The sequence below is a fragment of the Pongo pygmaeus genome, chromosome X (assembly GCF_028885625.2).
Source record: "Pongo pygmaeus isolate AG05252 chromosome X, NHGRI_mPonPyg2-v2.0_pri, whole genome shotgun sequence".
Lineage (NCBI taxonomy): Eukaryota > Metazoa > Chordata > Mammalia > Primates > Hominidae > Pongo > Pongo pygmaeus.
The window spans coordinates 3,844,957-3,863,564 of record NC_072396.2 but is presented as its reverse complement, the minus strand read 5'-3'; the positions used below and the strand labels follow the sequence as shown (position 1 = coordinate 3,863,564).

Here is an 18,608-nt window from a genome sequence, read left to right as displayed (position 1 = left end):
CACTAGCTCCTTCCTGCTCTACTTTATTTCCTTGTTTTCTCCCACCTTATAGGACTGCACATTTGAAAAATCGTTGAAACAGATTAAATAACACAGTCTAATTGTCACCCACCTACAGCCCATCTAGTATTTCAAAAAGAGGAATTTTGGTGATTTCATGATAAATGTAGGCGGTCTCTCTTCCTGTCTTAGGCCTTACAGTGTCCTTTGGGGTCCTGTGAGTCTATGATAAAAGATATTGACTCTTTACGGGTAATAAGGCTAGTGGGATTATGGGGATATTATCAAACAGTCAAGATGAATTCTGAGCTCTTTTGCATTGTCAATTACGGGAGCTCAGCTGTAAATCCTGGCCACACTGGGCTCCAGTTTGAGAGTGAGGATTTCCACCACTTTCCCATACTTTAAAAGACTGGCATCTGCCAAGTAATCAAAACACACAAAGAGGCCTTTTAACCAAGTTTAGCTTGGAATTTCCAACTGCTAACCACAAGCAGGTCTGGCAAGCTAGGAGGCCGGTTGGCTGCGCAGCTACTCCAGAGTGTGCGGTAGCCGAGGGCCGCGTCCGCGTAAAGCCCAGAGCTGTAAAGATGTCAACTCGTTATTTACTTTCCAAATCTGAATGACTGAGCAAGGCGAAAGGAGAATCAATCAACCACAATGTGACCCTACAGGCGGAAAAAACGCAGCGCTCCCACCAGCAGGCGGTGGGGGAAGGGAAGCACGTGTAGCCAGGGCAGGGTTGCATCACGAGCTCGCTCGGGTTTTCTATTGCACCCTTCGTTTTTCTATTGCATGTAATACCTCAGCATCAGTCTGCACAAGCCCAGGGAGCCCAGGAGCAACGAAGGGCAGGCTCAAGGGAAGGCCCCACCAAGTCCTTCTGGGGGGCCTTGAATGGCAACTGATACATAATAAGACACAATCTATTCTGCTGATTCACAATTATGGAGACTGTTTAAGTGTGTATTTTTTTATTGATGTCCTCTAATGATGGTGTAGCAACAGTCGTTTTGCATCATTGACGTTTTACAGCAATATTTTGCAGGGTAATTTTGAGGTCCGCCTTTTTGGTGGAGGACCGGCCTCTTAAAAACTCACCTCCGGCCGGGCGCGGTGGCTCACGCCTGTAATCCCAGCACTTTGGGAGGCCGAGGCCGGCGGATTTTCTGAGGTCAGGAGTTCAGACCAGTCTGGCCAATGTGGTGAAACCCCGTCTCTACTTAGCTGGGCGTGGTGGCGTGCGCCTGTAATCCCAGCTACTCCGGAGGCTGAGGCAGGGGAATTGCTTGAAAAGGGTGGTGGAGGTTGCAGTGAGCCGACAGCGCGCCACAGCACTCCAGCTTGGGCGACAGAGCGAGACTCCTTCTCAAAAAAACAAAAACAAAAACAAAAAAACAAAAACCTCACCTTGGGTCCCCCTCCCCCCACAACCAGAACAACAAATGGTCTAGAGTTCGAGGAAGACCAAGTGAGGTTATAGTTTAGATTGCTGAGTGCACCAGGCTCTTAGCACGAAGCTCATTATATAGTAAAGGAAGGGGCAAGAATATTTGAAAAATATTCAACGAGGCCGACCCCAGAGGTGCTGGGGAGGGGGAGTGGAGATCTGTTTAACTGAATTAAGGCTGCGAGTGGTGAGGAGTAGCCTACGTGGAGGGGAGGAAGGAGCGCTGGGGACTTAGGTGCACCTGGGCCAGGCCGTGTAAGCCATTGCAACATAAAGCACTTTGCAAGGGCCAGAGGGCTGAAGCCTGGGGGTTGGGGTGGGAGTGATGAGGCCCGAGTGCCCAGGTCCCCCCAACCTCCTCAGCCCCCACACCCGAGCTCCTGGCGCCTATGCCTGTGTGTCTGAGTTTGTCCCTAAGCATTTCTGGCTCTTCCTGGGAGGTGTTTTGCAAAGGTCGAGGCTCCGCCGGAGCACCCACTTTTTGAGCTGGGGTGAAGACTACTGGGGTGTCTTCTAAGACGCCGATTTTGAGGGAGATTCACCATCGGGCAGGTGGCAGGGGGTTCTGTTGGGGCACCCGGGTGGCTTCCTTTTTGGGGTGGCGGAGGGTAACACTTTAGCAGTGACTGAGGTTCCCCTGCCCCCTAGAAACCGAGGGGGTGGCCGAGGTTCCCGTCCCCTCGAGGCAGTCGTGGAAAGGCTGGGTTTGGGATGTGATGGGGGTAGCCCTGGGGTCCTCTCAGTCCCACGGAGGCCACGGGGAAGGGACCGGGACCGGAGCAACTAGGGAGAGGCCCGGGTTCCCCTCACACACCCTAGGCGTGGGGGAGCGGGGGGGCTTGGTAGGGACGCTGGTCCCCCGACCGTGGGGCAGGGGCTGGGTTGGGACGCGGGTCCCCACCAGGAGCCGCGGGGGAGGGGCAGGGCCGGAGTCCCTACCCTCGTGGGGGAGGGGCTGGTTCGGGACGCGGCTCCCCCGGGGCGCAGGGGCGGGGCCGGGTGGGACGCCGGGTCCCCTCCCACGGCCGTGAGGGAGGGGCCGGCGGCGGGGGCGGACCCCTGGCGGTCCTCCTGGCTGGGGTCCGCGCGCTCGCGGCAGCTCCCCGTGGAGGTCACTGCCCGTGCCGGTCCCTCCCGCTGTCCCGCCCTCTCCCGCTGCCGCCGCCGCCGCGCCCGCCTCAGCGCCTCCACTCCGCGCTCGGGAGCGAGGAGCCGCCAGCGCCCCCGCCCCGCCGCCGCCTCAGCGCCCTCCGGCCGCCATTCGCCACCGAAACTTTCCAGCGCCCGCGTTCTCTCCGGGACTCGGCGGCGGCGGGGCTGGGGCGGCCCGGGGGCGGCGCGCGGCTGCTCTGGGGCGCCGGGCCCTCTTCGGCCGCCGCACGGCCGGGGCTCGGAGGCTGCCGGCCGGAGGGAGGTTCGGAGCGCGGCCGGGCGCGCGGCGCCGCCACAAGTTGCGCTGCTCGCGACGAGGTGAGTGCGCAGGACTCTGCGGGCCGGGCGCGGGGTCCGCAAACTTCTGCGGGGAGGCGGGTCCCGCGCTGACCCTCCAGGGTCCGGCCGGCGGCTCGGGGCGCCCGGACGCTCCAACCCGCCCCTGGAACTCCTGTAGGCGCAGGTCGCCAACTGTCCCCGCGGCGCTCGGACTGGGGTGCGGCGCGCTCCCAGGAGCCTGAACAATACCCCGAGGTGGCCGCTCCCCAAAGTGCCGGCGCGCCTTGCGGGGAGAGACGGAGGTCGGCGGGGGGCTCCTTTGTTTTGGGGAGGGGGAAGTGGCCGGTAAGTTTAGGGAAGCGCTGGGCTTTTCCTCCGGTGCCCCTTTGTCTGCCGATCCTGGGGCTTGCTGGGCAGACCTGCGCCACCGCGGGCTCGGGGGACCGGGGTGGAGGGCGGTGGCGGGATTTCCCCGCTGTTGGGGAGGGGAGCCCCATTCATCCCCGGGACGCGGGCCGGCCCTCCCGGACCCGGGTGGAAGCGCAGCCTCGCGGAGTGGGGCAAGCGGCGGGCGAGGTGGCGCGGGCCCCGTGTCTGTTCAGTTTCTGACGCGCAGAAACTGTCAAGGAAGTCAGGAGCCCCAGTCCTCCGCTCATCTCCCCGGCCCGAGCGCACGGCTGGGCTGGGGGCATCCCTGGCCCGTCGAGGGTCTGCAGAGCGCCGCCCGGGGAGAGCGCAGACCTGTTGCTGTTCCTGGGCTCTGGCGGGGCGGGTGGGGTGGGTCTCGCAGATCCTGGCCCCGGCCTTGCTATCCAGGGGGACCTTCCCTAACGGTGGGACCGGTGCTCGGAGTGGGGTATGGGGAGTGCGCCTTCGGGAGTCGGCGCTGGCCGGATATGTGACAACTGTGGGTCGCTGGAGGCCCGCCTGCGCTGGGATAGGGCCTGGACTTCACGTGCGTCGCCTGTGTTCGGTCAGACCGGGGCCGGGGCTCGCTCCCTGCAAGGCCTCGTGTTCCTCCAGCCAGCTGCGTTGGACGTTCCACAAAGGTAGGGACTGACGTTTATTTTCGTGTCAGTGATGTTCTGGAACAAAACCTAAAAAGAAACAAAAACCTATCCTCTATTGTATTTGCAACTGTTTCTGCTTTGCATTGTCATGTGTGGTTTGACCTGCCTTCTGGATGTTTTCCTCTCCTGAAACATCGCCCAGTCCGTGGTTTAACCTGGAAGGCGAAGGGGAAGGAAGGCAACCTCCCTATTAAGGTTCCTGGTAGTGGCTTTGGTGTTGGAAGTGGCACTTGACGATTTTATGAAAAGTTTACGAGTCTTTCCTAGAAAAGATGTAATTAAGAAAAATAAAATACAGAAGAACGTTGAGTATGACGCGTTTATTTTAAAGGGTAGTCATGTCTCAAATGTGCTGCAGATTTTTGTGGAAAGCCACCAAGCTGGGTAACTAATGCAAACAACAAAAGTTGTTCACCACTGGATCACGGGCCCTTAAGGCAATTCCAGCCCTTAGTAGAACACACACCTGTAGGGCAAATATGGAGATTTGTGGTGCAGTGCTGCCACCCTCGCTCCCCCACTCTCAGGCATTTTGCCCCTTTACTGGGCTCAGAGAACTTCTCTCTGCTAGTGGTTTTAAAGAGGAAACAGTTTGCAAAAATAATAACTTTATTGTAGACATACTTAGAAGTGAACGTTTCAATTTCTGGAGTTTTCCCATCAATTATATCAGTACCACTGGTTCTGTACAACAAGATTTTTTTTTCACCTTTTAAGGTGACGAACAGAGGCGGGAAAATGGTCCCTGCGGAGGGAGGCCATCTCCAGCAGGTCCCGAGTGTCACGAATTCAGATTCTCCGATCTACTCCTGCTGGATAGGAGCACACCTCTGCTAGAACCTGGGTCCGGCCTCCTCCCAGTTTTCTGCAGGGCGTCCAGATTTCGGTGCTCTGCCCCACAGCAGTGCCCTGTGGGCCTCCTGGCTTAGCTGATCAGCACAGCTTCTCTGCCCAGCGAGGCAGGACCATCCTTGCACTGCTTTCCTGATGCGTTGGATTTGCCTTTTTTCCTTCCTTAGGAAAAATAAAAAAACCTAATATGCTACATCCGAGAAGTTGTTAATCTTTCACTACCACATGCATTGAAAAATCAGTTCCACCCAGGAAGCAACACTAAAGGCATATTGTAAACACTTTTTTTTTTTTTTGAGTTGGAAAGATAAACTTTTTTCCCCATAACTATTTTTAGTTAGCCGGAGACTGGACTCGAGTTTTTCCCGGTCTTGCCCCCTCCACTCCCGCCCTCACTTTCTGTGGGGCTCGACCACATGGACCATGCTGGCCAGACTGGCAAACATGAAACCCACCAGAACCAAAAGAAAAGCTGGATGTGGGAAGGGGCTGAAGAAGTCCACATGTTTCTAAAGGGTAAAGAGCCTAGGCTGAGGAGAGGCGTTTCAGATCTCCAGGGGAGAAAGACAGCCGTTAAGGAGTCCGCCGGGCTGCTGCCTGCCTGGCCAGCGGGAGCCTGACTTTAGATGGGTGCACCTCCCAAGCTGGCCCCCTCCCACACAGCCATCGCCATCCAATATTTACGGAGAATCCACCGCATGCCTGAAGGTTGCAGAAGTGAATTGGAAACCGTTATAAATGGAATTGGAAGAAATTTAAAGTTAAGATGGAAGAGAGAATATATTGAGTTTTCAGAGGAAGTCGGGTACTGCTTCCTTTTCTTGTCTAGGTTTGTTCTTGTCCGATGGGATCAGAGAGATTTGAGATGGGGCATGATAGGCGGCAGGTTCAGGAGAAAGGGAAGCTTTAGAAATGAAGGTAGAAAAGATGCTTGCTTATTGGAACAGTATTTTCAACGTTGAGCTCTGGAATGTTGCAGCCAACTAATGGTTCTCATTTGGGACAGTTTTGTCCCCCACCTTTGAAGGGGGCATTTGCCAGTGTCTGGAGACATTTCGCTTCCTGCAACTGTTAAATTAGCAAACAGGTTGAGCCAGCTGGGCGTGGACCTGCATTTTCCTCGTGGAGGCCCTCTTCCAGGTGTCAGTAGGAAAAGGGCTCCCAGAGTGTGGTCCTGCTGCGGGACCTTGGCCCCCACGTCCAAGTGAGCCCCAGAGGTGCCCCAAGCCCTGCCTGGTCATGGCGAATCTGGGCTCCTGTTGAACTTGGGCGCTGGGGACAGCTGTGAGGGAAACCTGGTTTGCAGCTAGCTTGCTGTGCACTGACTGGAGCTTTGGGCAAATCAGTGAACTTCTCTAACATTAATTTTCTCATTGAGAGAGGAGGTGGGTAGGGGTGTGTATATATATATGTAATGATATATATAGGGGTTGGGGAGAGGGACAGAGAGATTTCCCAGGCTGCTTGTATTAAAGGAGATAGAGTTATTATATTTCTCATTTAGTTTTTATTTATTTGTTTATTTTGAGACAGTGCAATTATTATAGCTCACTGCAGCCTCTACCTTCTGGGCTTAAGCAATTCTCCTGCCTCAGCCTCCTAAGTAGCTGGGAGTACCAGATGCGCACTACCATACCCGGCAATTTTTTTATTTTTATTTTTAGTAGACACAGGCTCTCACTGTGTTGCCCAGGTTGCTCTCAAACTCCTGGGCTCCAGTGATCCTTCCTACTTGACCTCCCCAAGTGTTGAGATACAGGTGTGAGCCCCTTTACTCAGTCTAAGGAGATAGAATTATTATAATGCTTGGAGCCTAACATGCCTTTTTTGTTTGTTTGTTTGTTTCTGAGACGAAGTCTCTCTCACAGCCCAGGCTGGAGTGCAGTGGTGCGATCTCGGCTCACTCCGCCTCCCGGGTTCAAGCGATTCTCCTGCCTCGGCCTCCTGAGTAGCTGGGATTACAGGCATGCCCCACCACAGCCGGCTGATTTTTGTATTTTTAGTAGAGGTGGGGTTTCACCACGTTGGCCAGGCTGGGCTCGAACTTCTGACCTCAGGTGATCCTCCCGCCTCGACCTCCCAAAGTGCTGGGTTTATGGGCATGAGCCACCGCGCCCGGCTAGCCTAACATGCTTATAGTTTCCTGTTTTCTGAAGTTGGGAATTGGGTCTGGAAAGGTATCACCGTCAGTCACGATGGTGTCTAGTAGTTTGCTTTCTTTTTTTCCTTATCTTTTCCCTCTTACATTTTAGGGCTGTATCTATATAATTTTATTATTTAAATTACCATATGGTAAATTTGTCTCTTTGGGTGCATTATGAGTCTTGACACATGCGTAGATTGGTGTGACCACTATCATAATCAGGAGAGAGAACAATCTCCTCAGCCCAGAGATGTTCATGGCTCTGTCTCTCACAGTTCCTCCACAGTCACCCCCCCAGGACTGAATCTGGGGCACCCGCCCATCTGCTCTGCTCTGGAAGTCTTGGGGATCCCATCTGAATGTAACACATGGTGGAATGCCTTAGGTGAATCCATCCGCTCTTCCAGTACCACCTTTGCCTCCTCTCTCTGATGACACATGAACTTCATGCCTTTGTGTGCTTTGGCCAAGCTGCTTTTCTTAGAACAGCACATTTTGCACTGTAGATGTTATCACAAGCAAGGAAAAAACAGCTTTGCTCCTTAATGTAAGAAACCACAGTGGAAAAAAATCAGGTGTGTTGTTGAGGCTGCTAAAGCTTTGCTCCTTTTTAAAATTTTTTTAAAATTTTTCTGGATACGTAGGTGTATATATTTATGGGGTGCATTAGATATTTTGATATAGTCGTGCAATGTGTAATCACATCATGGAGAATGGGGGTATCCATTCCCTCAAGCACTTATTCTTTGTGTTACAAACAATCCAATTATACTCTTTTAGTTATTTGCTCTTTTTTCTTTTCTTTTATTTTGAGACGGAGTCTCACTATGTTGCCCAGGGTGGAGCACAGTGGCGCGATCTCGGCCCGCAAGTTCAAGCGATTCTCCTCCTCAGCCTCCGGAGAAGCTGGGACTAGAGGCATGTGCCACCACACCTGGCTCATTTTTTTGTATTTTTAGTAGAGATGGGTTTCACCATGTTGGTCAAGCCGGTCTCGAACTCCTGACCTCAGGTGGTCCACCTGCTCAGCCTCCCAAAGTGCTGGGATTGCAGGCGTAAGCCAGCGCGCTCAGCCTGTTTATTTCCTCTTTGTTTTATGCCAGTTAGTTCTTGATACCTCATTGTTTCAGATGGGACATTTTCTAATGTCGTGTTTTTGTTTTTGTTTTTTTGAGACAGAGTTTCATTCTTGTTTCCCAGGCTGGAGTGCAGTGGCATAATCTCTGCTCACTGCAACCTCCGCTTCCGGGATCAAGCAATTCTCCTGCATCAGCCTCACGAGTAGCTGGGATTACAGGCATGCACCACCATGCCCGGCTAATTTTGTATTTTTAGTAGAGATGGCATTTCACCATGTTGGTCAGGCTGGTCTCGAACTCCTGACTTCAGATGATCCACTCGCCTCGGCCTCCCAAAGTGCTGGAATTACAGGTGTGAGCAACCACGCCTGGCCTCTGATGTCCTTTTAGAGGATGTTACCCTCACTTTTATTGCACAGTTCTACCAAAAGGTACTTCATATGTGAAATGTATCAGAAGGTTATAGTCATGGCTTTAGTTTAAAAACAGGATACATGTTCATTAAGAACCTTTGCTGTTTTCCCAATGGGTTAATCACGTAAATATAAAATAGGCTAAAAATATCAAGTTGTTTTTTCCTTTGTTGTAGAAATAAAAAAATGAATTCCTACATCTGTACTTCTATGGAGCTGCTAACCTGTATTTTACTTTGGGCCATATGTCGCTTTCTGTGATCTCATGACGTGGCATGTTTTCTGATATAATCCTTGTCCTGGCATTTTGGTGACTTTTATCCTGCCTGAGGTGGTCTGCCTGGTTGTGTGAAGTCACAGAACCTGTGCATGTCCTACCGTGTAGAGTTAAAGGGTTGGATGAGTGGCCTCAAGCCTTTTCCTCCCTCCCAGGTATGAAGATTTGGTTTGGAAGATGGACCCTGCTTCAAGGTCTGGGAGGCCACGTTTTTTTCAGACTGGTTAAGGATGATGGTTTTATGTTAACTAAACATTGGGATAAAGTGACAGTTGTTTATGTCCCGTGCCTAGAGTATGAGTTTTCCCATGATTAAAATAAGCAGTATTTTGGTAAACATTGATAAGTTAGTTGCGCATTTTAGTTCAGAAACCCACAGCGAGTCAGAAGGCGCTTTGTGCTGCTGGGCGCCTCTGAGTGATTCCTGGGAGTGCGGCAGTTCTCCAGCCCCAGGAGACCCTGTGAAAGAAGCACAAACAATGCTCACGGCAAAACTCACAGTGTTTATTCTTGACCTGGGTGTCTGCTTTGAATTCTTGTCACTTTTCCTATCGTGGTGGATGTAGCCGGAATGCTTTAAAGAAAACATGAGAGTTTTCTCTGCTTGTTTCCCTTGAGCCTGGAACCGATTATGACCCCAGATAGCCTGCACAGGGCTCTTTCCTTTCTGGAACACCTGCCCAGGCTAGAATACGGGAGTAGGGAGGAGGTGAGGTTCTGTCCTGCCCGGTAACCTTCCCGGCCAGCTCTCCAAGACGCTGAAACCTTCCTTCGGGTCTGTTGAAACCGCATCCCCAGCACCATCATGTCGGAGCAAGAAGAGAAGGGCATGTGTCCCCTTTAGGGAAGCTTGACTCATTCCAATTAGGGACCTGCCTGTTGTTAGGCTTTGGAGTCCATATGAACGTGCAGTGTTGTTCAGTGCTGCGAGCATTTTTGCTTGTCTGAATTTCCTGATAGATGGGAATTTGGACAAAAACAAGCTTATTTTACATGGTGCCATTTTATTCCTTAAATCAATAATAACAAATACTTTATTTATTTATTTTTAGAGATGAGGTCTTGCTCTGTTACCCTGATCATAGCTCACTGCAGCATTGGCTTTCTGGGCTCAAGTGATCCTTCTGCCTCAGCCTCCCAAGTAGCTGGGCCGACAGGCACAAGTCAGCATGTCCAGCTTTTTTTTTTCTTTCTTTTTTTTTTTAAATTTTCAATTTTTTTCTAGAGATAGGGTCTTGCTGTGTTGCTCAGGCTGGTCTCAAGCACCTGGACTCAAGCAGTCTTCCTGCATTGGCCTCCCAAAGTGCTGTGAATACAGTTGTGAGCTACTGTTCCTGGCCAACATATACTTTAATATGGCAAGACCATATAAAATAATTTTAAGAGGCCGCGTGTGGTGGCTCATGTCCCCCAGCACTTTGGGAGGCTGAGGGGGGCAGATCACGAGGTCAGGAGATCGAGACCATTCTAGCTAACACGGTGAAACCCTGTCTCTACTAAAAATACAAAAAATTAGCCAGGCATGGTGGTGGGCGCCTATAGTCCCAGCTCCTTGGGAGGCTGAGGCAGGAGAATGGCGTGAACCGTGGAGGTGGAGCTTGCAGTGAGCCGAGATTGCGCCACTGCACTCCAGCCTGGGTGACAGAGCAAGACTCCGTCTCAAAAAAAAAAAAAAAATCATTTTAAGAACTGGAGGAAAATTCAGCAGGACTGAGTCGTGATTTCAATTTCTGGTGCACTGTGGGTAATTGGATAATTCTGTGTCAGCCTGGACGCTTGTGCTCCTTTAGTTGTCACTGTTACCTTGTCATCTATGTGAAGATGAGAAATGAAGTTGAGTGGAGAACTGTCGCCAAAGTCTGCCATGTAAAAATCGGTAGTGCCAATATGCAAAGGTAATTCCCAGCTGCTGTAAAAGTCCAGGTGGCTTCACAGTTTGAGATTGTATTTCCCGAAAGCGTAGAGAATTGATATCCCTGAATAGGAAATTGATGTCCCTGCTGTTTGGTTCATTTGGGGAACAGAATAAACTTGTGTCCTTGTCTTCAGTTCTTTTGTCAACAGAATCTTATCAAGCATTTGAATCCTACGCAACTGTAATGCCAGCTCCATGTTGATAAAAACTTAAGAATTCAAAATTATAAACTTGAAAACAGCAATTGCCAACTTCTGACAGTAGCAGGAGAGTCTGGAGGACCTGTTCAGAGGAAGTCGGGTACTGTTTCCTTTTCTTGTCTAGGTTTGTTCTTGTCCGATGGGATCAGAGAGATTGAGATGGGGCATGATAGGCGGTGGGTTCAGGGGAAAGGGAAGCTTTAGAAATGAAGGTAGAAAAGATGCTTTCTTATTGGAACAGTGTTTTTTCAACGTTGAGATCTGGAATGTTGTAGCCAACTAATGGTTCTCGTTTGGGACAGTTTTGTCCCCCACCTTTGAATGGGGTTTGGTTTGATTCCCAATTTGATTATGAAGAAAATATCAGATTCACCTTGCATTTTCAAGACACAGTGGTTCTATGTCAACTTCAGCCATTTCCAGGGATCTGTCTTAGGATACTTCAAAAAGCCTAACCTTTGAGATGCACTCAGCTCATAAGTTAGTGAAAATAAGAATGAATGATCTTCCCTGTCCAGTACATGACAGAAATTATTGTAGACCAGATGAGAACAAGGAGAGATGCTTGTTGATATTACATGTCACGGGATGCTCTGTTAAATTTTATGGGACTCTGAGTGTAATTCCTTTAAGCCAGTAGTCTCTAAATTTGGGGGAAGGACAGGGGACAGAAATGACTTGTTTCAGATTTTAATTCCCAAAAGGGTCTTAGTGAGTTTCATGCCCTCTGGCAGGTGCACCGCAAGATTTATTGGGATGCAGGAAGAAATTATGAAAATGTCTATTAAGAAAATCTCTAATACTTGTAAAAAATATATTTCTTGTCCATGAAATGCATGTTACTTGAGTATTTTATATATTTAATAAATAAATTACATGAGTTAGGAGCACCTTCTGAAAACTTTTTTGCTGAAAAGGATATATGATGAAAAAAACATTTATGATGTAGGTCCCCAAAGGCTGGAAGAGGGGGTGATACTAACGTCCCTGTATGCACGTAGGACACAGTTGTACTCCCCTTTCCTCTGGCTTCAGCTACTAAGGTATGTATGCGTTTGCACGCACATGTATGTGCATTAAGTAACTTTGAGATCCACCAACTTAAGGATTGGACATCGCTCCAGAGGTACAGAGATTAGTGATTTGACTTAGGGAAGAAAGAATATGCAATAACGGGGAACCATGCACATACTGGATCTATTGTATTTTGCATGTTGTTCTTAAAGCTGAAAAAATGCGGATGTTTCGGAACTAGATGACAGTACCTGTTTGCAGGTGCACAAGGAAACCTTGGAACAATGCTATGCTTTTTGAGCATTTTATGACTGCATTGTTTTCATAATCACTGAATTCTGTTTATAAATCAGCCAATTTCATTGACGGATGCCCTCAGGGCTCTAGAGAATTAGGCGTTTTGCTGCAGAAATGGTTCAGAATTTCAAAGACATCAACGTAAGATTGTACCGGAATTGAGTTGTGATAAAAGTCCTAGGGTGCTTTAATCTTTAAATCTGGTTATTTGTTTGTTTGTTTGTTTTTTGAGGCAGAATCTCACTCTGTCGCCCAGGCTACAGTGTAGTGGCGTGATCTCAGCTCACTGCAACCTCTGCCTCCTGGGTTCAAGCGATTCTCCTGCCTCAGCCTCCCAAGTTGCTGGGATTACAGGTGCCTGCCATTGCACCCAGCTAATTTTTGTATTTTTAGTAGAGACGGGGTTTTGCCATGTTGGCCAGGCTGGTCTCGAACTCCTGACCTCAGGTGATCCACCCACCTTGGCCTCCCAAAGTGGTGGGATTACCGGCGTGAGCCACTGTGCCGTGCTGTTTTTGTTTTTGAGACATATTTCATCTATCATGGTTATTAAGTGTTTTGGTTTTGGCATTTCTCATTGGTGTTTTTTTTTTTTTTTTTTTTTTTGAGATGGAGTCTGGCTCTGTCGCCCAGGCTGGAGTGCTCAGCTCACTGCAACGTCTGCTTCCCAAGTTTAAGCAATTCTCCTGCCTCAGCATCCGGAGTAGCTGGGATTACAGGTGCCCACCACCACTACGCCCGGCTAATTTTTTTGTTTTTAGTAGAGATGGGGTTTCACCATGTTGGCCAGGCTGGTTTCGAACTCCGGACCTCAAGTGATCTGTCTGCCTCGGCCTCCCAAAGTGCTGGAATTACAGGCGTGAGCCACCACGCCTGGCCTCATTAGGTTTTTTTTTTTTTTTTTTTTTCCTGAGTTGCTGCTATACTACTGGTGTTACAGAGTGAATAAACATAAAAATTATAGTCACAACTCAGACCACATTGTGGGCTGTGGAGGTGAGAAATAGGAATCATCTCTAAATTTAAGGTCTTCTGGCTGAGCTCATTTGCTTAGAATGGCTGAAGGTTTGGTTTTCATGAGATGAAATGCCAACCTTAAGTAGTTCTGGGTTTCCAGACCAGTTTTTAGTTTAACTTGAGAGAATTGATATGTCCCCTTTAGTTTTTGTGTGTAATATTTGGTATTTGCAGCTGTTTTCTTCTTCGTGAATATTGAATTCGCAACATAACTTTGTTATATGAAATGATGCTCATACACTTGTGCAGTGCATTAAAAAGCCTGCCAGGAGCAGTACTTGTGGATTTCTGTGTACCAACAGGATGCCTAATGCCGACCATGATTAATGCTCATCAGAATCTATGTAGACCTCCATTTGTCTTTTGATAAGCTGAAATATTTATGTCTACTTTTTAAAAAACCCGTTGCTTCTCTTTATGGTAATACTCAGAAGGCGCTCACTGTGAAGAAAGGAGAAACAGAAGTAGAATTTTTTACTATCTAGATTGATGCACCTATCTCCCCTCTCCAGAGACCAATGCATTTAGGCCCCAGTAAGAAATTTAGTTATAATGAACTGTAAAGCAGATGCAGAGTATATTTGGGAATATACCTTATCTGACTCCACAGCCCAACCCCTTTAAGAGGAAAGAGATGGCACAATGTATTTTGCTTTTAGCCAGATGCTTTAAGCCTTTGACTGGTCTTGACTTCATATTGGAAGCAGGTCGGTGAGAAACCACTGAATTGCTTCAGCTGTGAACTGGAATCCTCTCCTGTCTTTGTTGTTGAGTGACGACACTCTTAATTAATCATTTGCTTATTTGCCATCCAAATCACCCTATATAATATCTCAGAAGTGTATCTCAGAGAATGACCCTAAGTGGGCTGACCTCTGAAGCCTGCACCAGAATTGACTTTATTTCTTAAGTGCACACTTCCTGTGCTTTCGAGGGGCAGCTGTCTAGGTTTAGTTTCTGGGAGTTTGAGGCACAGAGGTATGTAGGGGAATGGGAAGGCCAAATGGTAAAAGCCCCTGGGACATGGAATCTGTGAGTACACTAACCTTGAAAGAGATTATGAAAACAAACTTTAGAGCATTGTTGAAGCACCATCTACATAATTTATATCAATGAAGGCAGTAACTTCTTATTAGGAAGACAGGATTATTAAAATTAGCCATTTTCATCTTTCTACAAAAATAAAAATCAAATCAATTTTAGTTCAGATAATTGTATGTGAAGCTTTATAATTGAAAATTTGAAGTTAGCAAAATTATATAACCTTAGTTAATTATATTAGTGTACTCAAACTAAATATAGAATAAGATTAGCTCATGGAAACATTTCATTTTTATCTCAGTCAGTACTGCTCATATCCACCCAGTAGTTAGTTTCTAGTTATGTTTTGTAATTTTTCGAATATCCTGGACATGTTTTTAGAAAAGTTAGTTGAAACAAGATATTGTATGTTTTAATTATTTCCCGGTTCATCTTTAAATAATAAAAACACAGAGTAAGTTGTCCTTTTTGAATTTTCTTTCCTTTCTAATATGTGTCTGGCACAACAGAGGACCAAGCCCAGGGATCATTAATCCCATTTTTCTGCATGGCGTTTGCTGTGAGAGAAGTTTGGGCTGGATTCGTAGTTTGCTATCTAAGAGTAAATGTTCAACCTTCTCTAATTTCCTGTTTTGTTTGCTTTTCCATTCAGTGTTCTATATTTGGACAACAAATATATTTTTCTGTATGGGTTTCTGGTGGCCCAGATGTTCATTGGAGTGGAAATTCTTTCTGTCCACACCACTGGGTTGGGCAGTTGCTGGTGTTTGGCTTTCTGTATCTCTTGGAGTTGACTTAGATACATTGTGTATTCAGGTTGGGCACTCATCCCCTTTGCAAGCTCCCTTACTTTGTTCCATTTGGCTTTGCCATAAATGTTTGCCCTTGGCTTGCCAAGATGTCAGCTTTAAGAGATATGTCATTGAACTTAGAACTCTTGAGTCTGACTTAAAATTAAGTCAGTTTTCTTAAACATTGTTATTGAGGTATAAATGACATGCCATAAAAGTCACCTCTTTGAGGTGTATCATTCAGTGATTTTTGGTAAATTGACTGGGTTGTGTAGACATCACCATGATGCAGTTTTAGAACATTTTCTATTCCCAATAAGATCGCTCCTACTCGCTTCTCACCCATTTCTGCTCCCACCTCCAGCCACAGGCCACCACGAATATCCTTCATGTCTCTATAGATTCCCCTTTTGTGGATATTTTAGAGTTGTGCTTCCAAGAATGAGTATCTCTGTGCTTGGTCGAACTTCCCGGATGGTGAGACCTGATTTAGTGACTTTGCCTTCCGCCCCTTCATCCCCAGGAGAGGAAGGTGGGGAAAGGGGAAAGATGGCAAGTATAGTAGTATAACAGGCATTGTGCCTCAGTTTCCTCATCTGTAACATCAGGATAACCATGGACTTGTTGCAGGCTCTAAATGTGAAACCCTGTAGGAAGTAATTAGCTGGCAATCTGGCATAGAGGAGGAGCTCATTGTTTGCGTGTTAACAGTGGGAAATAGTTAAGGAGGTGGGAAAAGAGCTACCTGTAGAAAGGTGGCCTAAGTCCCTGGAGAGCTGAGCACAGGCCCCCAGGGCACACACCCCCTTATGCTTCCCCTGTCTTTCATCTTGAAAGCACCTGCCTGTGAACCTCAGGCTTGGAGGGAAGCTGGATGTTTTCCCAGGATCTGCCTCTGCTCTATGGTCCTCAATCCAAGGTAGTTTTGAAACCACCTTTGCAAAAATTTTATCAACGAGAAAATTATAACAGCAAGTTAAGCTAACCCATCCCCCATCTTGCCTTTCCCTTAATATTCCTGGGCTATTGGGCCAGGTGAACCTTGGAGGACTTTTAGGCTACGGTTTAAATGATAATAGGCCTTGTCCCAAACTCAAAACTTGCCCCAAACTGTAACGCTAATGGGAGGTCATCAGGATGGGGCAGGAGAGGAGCCTGATTCCTGCTAAGGCAAAGACATGAACCATTGCCAGATTGTCAAATACGCAGACTCCCAATTACTCCTGCAGATAACATCACTGTTGTAGAACCTAAGATTGGCCTTTTGAGATATCTTTTCAGGTTTTTAAAATTTTCTTTTCTCCGAACTACCTTTGGGGAGATTGTAGATCTTTTAAAAATTCCTTGCCAGCTCTTTGGAGATACCTCCTGCGTTCATGGTTAATCCATCCCCTTAGTTAAGGCTTATCGATTGCACATAGGAAGTTCCCTTTAGTAAAAGGTTCAAAAGCTAGAAATGTCCTGGCTGAAATCCGGTAAAAAGAGATTTTAAAATGATTTTTCTTTTGAGAGCTCTGTAGTTAGAAATCGACTTAATTAAAGCTGATATGTGTACAGATACTGTTTTAAAGCCCCTGTTCTCCCTCTAAACGCTTCTGTCAGTGGACTTCTGTCTTGATTCTTCATTCTTGTCTTTCTGTGTATTCTTCTCTGTTATGTAGTGTTTATATAAAACAGCTCTAAATAATTGGCGTAGGCCAGGCTCAGTGGCTCATGCCTATAATCCCAGCACTTTGGGAGGCCAAGGCGAGGTCAGGAGTTCGAGACCAGCCTGACCAACATGGTGAAACCCCATCTCTACTAAAAATACAAAAATTAGCCGGGTGTGGTAGCACGCGCCTGTAATCCCAGCTACTCAGGAGGCTGAGGCAAGAGAATCGCTTGAACCTGGGAGGCGGAGGTTGCAGTGAGCTGAGATCATGCCACTGCACTCCAGTCTGGGCAACTGAGTGAGACTCTGTCTCAAAAATAAAATAAAATAAAATTGGCTTAAAGAAAAATAAGCATTTAAACATTGTCAGAAAAATGGAAACTTTAATGGCTTTTACATCACATGACTCTGATCTTTCAAAAATAAAGACAGTTTAAAGATTATTTGTAAAGTAAAATAAAAATGTCTTCAAAGTTCACACACTTTGTCTAAATTAGGCAGGGCAGATACTCTTTGCTGGATGTTTTAAGGTCATAAACTGCTTCTGTGACTTTTAATAATTGTTTGACTTGTCTGTCTCACAGCCATTAGATTCTAGGTAAGGTCTGGGGACCCGTGGAGTTAGCCAGGTCCCCTGGCTAGGCTGGGAAGAATCATGGGTTCTGCAGTTTTATACATGGTTAAAATTGCTTATTTACCAGGTTTTTCACCAAAAATAAAAGTTGCTGAAAGTTAAGATTGTAACACGTATAACTGAGACTACTGGAGAAACAGTTTTACATGCAAGGCGTAGAAGGAAAGTAGAATGTGTATGTGTGTGTGTGTGTTTTTGAGATGGAGTTTTGCTCTTGTTGCCCAGGCTGGATCTCGGCTCACCGCAACCTCCGCCTCCCGGGTTCAAGCGATTCTCCTGCTTCAGCCTCCCCCCGCGTAGCTGGGATTACAGGCACGCGCCACCACCCCCAGCTAATTTTGTATTTTTAGTAGAGACGGGGTTTCTCCATGTTGGTCAGGCTGGTCTCGAACTCCTGACCTCAGGTGATCCACCCGCCTCGGCCTCCCAAAGTGCTGGGATTATAGGCGCGAGCCACTGCACCTGGCGGGAAAGTAGAATGTGTTTTGTGGGAGGCTATAAGAAGGCATGGGAATATGGTTTTTGTAAAAGGGAATATAATTTTGTCTGGTTCGGAGGATTTTAAGGATCATCTTAAAAGAGTAATGGGACAAAACTGAAAGTTTAAGCAAGTTGAAAAAGGTTTGTAAAGGGTTAATCTTGTAAAGGAAGTTCTGTGGGTATGAGCAAGTTGGCTAAGATTTGAAGGGGATTATTTAGTTTTTCTGTAGGTTGAATATTTTTTGTTTGACTTTTGAATGAATGACAGAAAAATGAGGAGAGAGGAGCCTCATACTGTATTTTGTCCTGTTTGAAAAGTTGAGTTTCCCCTCTATCAGTGAGTGAAGATTTTTGCCTTTTAAAGACTCTTGAGTTATTATGGCTAAATAAATGACTTCTAGTGACTTGGGATTTTATTTTGTAGTATCAATATTTGACAGAACTTTCCAAAGTCAAAATCTAAATTAAGCCCCCCCCCCCGCCCTTATTTTAATCTGGTTAACCTTCCAGATATTAAATACTCTAAAGTCCAAAAGAGACATAGTTGGCTTATTTGATATATTAAAACTATAACAGTAAGCATTGTCGGGTATGCAATAGTGTTTGGCTTTCTTTGGACTGTATTTGTATGAATGTGGTGTTAGTATGTGTTTCAGAATTGTATAAGATTTCCTGTAATTCTGATATGTCTTAGTATATGTTATCAGTAATAATTATGATTGTTATGTTAAGTTATTGTATGCCACAGAGATGATCAGACCTTAACTGTGGCTGTTCTGAAACTTTTGTCATCCACAATTGTTTTACTTTGGTTATTTTCAAGGTGGTTTTATAATCAGCTATAGGACTGTGA

At 47.0% G+C, this 18,608-nt stretch overlaps 1 protein-coding gene across 3 annotated transcripts in view; it reads left to right on the top strand.

Moving 5' to 3' along the window:
• Positions 1-2,579: 2,579 nt before the first annotated feature.
• LOC129025076 (cAMP-dependent protein kinase catalytic subunit PRKX-like) overlaps positions 2,580-18,608 on the top strand; it is a 263,528-nt gene continuing 247,499 nt past the window's right edge. For 2 of the 3 annotated variants that reach the window (XM_063660074.1, XM_063660073.1), the window contains exon 1: positions 2,580-2,920. The gene's annotated coding sequence lies outside the window, so the exon portion shown is untranslated. The remainder of the gene's footprint in view (positions 2,921-18,608) is intronic. The other variant, XM_063660072.1, reaches the window with a different exon arrangement.